We start from the raw sequence: 2253 nt of genomic DNA, 5'->3' as shown, positions 1-2253 counted from the left end.
ATCGGAACAGAAAATAGGCAGCTCAACATTGGAATAGTGAGCATGTGCAATATTCGAAACCGGAATAGCGAGCATTTCCAACATTGAAATTGAAATTGAAATAGAGAGTCGGGTTTTGTTTGTTAGTTTTCTTATAGTTTTTTTTTTCTCCTTAAAATTTTTTGTTACAGACAAATGCGTATTGTAATTGTATATCGCTTGTTTCTATAATGTAAGTATCGAACTTTGGTCAAACACATCTAGAACTTTGCCAAGAAATTAAAGATTATCGTTAGCGTAATTAAGAATGTCTGTCTTACTTGAAGTCACAGATTCCGCTCAGTTTGCCTGAGCACGGCTCCCCTACACTAGTGGAGACTAAGTAAAGAATAAATAAATATTGCTTCTAGTGAACAGACCGTCGATAATAAGTAATGAGCACATTGACACATTGAGGGTGATTTAAAATCACCGCGTGGGTGGTTGGCTGTTGCTCTGGTGGTAGGGTTTGCTCCTTCTTTCTTATCAAACGTCTATCGTCCTTATCAACTCTCCTACTTCTTTTTGTTTAGGTTTGTTACTCTCTTGTAACGCCTTTAATCTTCGGCTTTAAATATGACCTAATTGGGTCGCAAGTGCGGTTATAAATGCTTACTGAAACCACACTTTAAAAAGGCAACCCATAAAGCACAGTAGAGGTTGTGTTAATGTTTCGATTTTAGCTTCATTCTGAGCATCTTTAATTGCGCATGGGTGGTTGGCGGGTGCTCTGGTGTGGTTTGATTCTTCCTTCCTATCAAACATCTATCGTCCTTATCTCCCCTTCTTCTGTTTTATGTTTGTTACTCTCTTGTAACACCTCTAATCTTTTGGCGCTCCTATGACCGTGTGTAGTTGCGAGCGCCGTAAAACATCTACGAAAACTAAAGTGCGGTTTAATGCTTACTGAAACTACACTTAAAAATTGCAACCCATAAAGCATTGTAGAGGTTGTGTTAATGTTTCGATTTATGCTTCATTCTGGGCATCTTTAATTGCACCTCTGCCAAGAGGCGTGGAGGAATTTGTCCCAAGTAGAAAGAAACAAATCGGTGTCATAGCTGACGGCTATCATTAGCGTGTACTCTATAAAGAGTAGGCTTGTTATATTAGCATCTAGCCTTGTGAAGGCAGAGGGGATAAATTTGAAGAGCTGGTATCGATTACTGTATAAAGAAACTAATCATCATGTCTCAACCCAGGATGTGCTCTTTAGTCCTTTGCCAGACAGTCCATTGTTTGATGAACAATACAGGTAAAATCCCTCGCTTTTTCCGTGTCTTCCGCGGCAATAGAACGAGACGCAGTAAACATTGAAAAATAATAATAAATGAATTTTAAGCTTATATTTAAAAAAAAAAAAAAACGAACAGAGAATTAATACAGTTTCAAGTGGATACAAATGCATTATATATATGCATATATTGTGTCATATATTGTGTTTGTGGGTCGCAGTAGATGTTGGGGGGAAAACAAACGACCCAAAACAAAACATACTACTTAGTGTCTTCGGAAAAGATATATGTGTTTTTGGGTCGCAGTTGGCACTGGGCAACAACAACAACAGCAGCAGCAGCAGCAGCAGCAACAGAAGCAGCAGCTGCAACAACAACAAAACCGATACAATTCTTTGAATTCGGAAAAGATGTATGTGTTTGTGGGTCACAGTAGATACAGGGGAGACAACTACAACAACAACAAAACCCGGTGTAATTCATTGCATTCGGAAAAAAAGATTTATGTGTTTGTTAGTGGGTAATTGTTTGCGTTTGTGTGTATGCATGTGTAAGCTTGGGTGGAGTGGGTGGTTGGCGGATGCTCATCTGGTATGGTTTGCTTCTTCTTTCCTATGAAACATCTATCGTCCTTATTTCCCCTTCTTCTTTTTTATATCTGTTACTCTCTAGTAACACCTCTAATCTTCTGGCGCTCATGTGACCTTATGCAGTTGGGAGAGCCGTAAAATCTCTACTAAAACTAAACTAAAGCTTTGGTGGTCTCACTTATACAAGTACAGTTGGAATTGTCCAAGACGGCCACTGTCTGTCAAGGAGGAAAATGGCTGTATAATTCAGGTGGAGGTCTTACACAGTGTCATTATAATGTAAAAGAGAGGCTCGGGGAAAGGGGGAGGGGTGGAGAAGATAACATGGATTACCAGTGTGTACAGTCTCATGTTATTATAGGTGGCCCGTTAGAGCAGGTTTGACTGTACTATTCTGTTTTCTTGGTCCT

This window comes from Aplysia californica, unplaced genomic scaffold (assembly GCF_000002075.1).
Source record: "Aplysia californica isolate F4 #8 unplaced genomic scaffold, AplCal3.0 scaffold00385, whole genome shotgun sequence".
NCBI classification, from domain to species: domain Eukaryota; kingdom Metazoa; phylum Mollusca; class Gastropoda; order Aplysiida; family Aplysiidae; genus Aplysia; species Aplysia californica.
The sequence above is the reverse complement of the archived record's forward strand: the minus strand, read 5'-3'. Positions refer to the sequence as shown.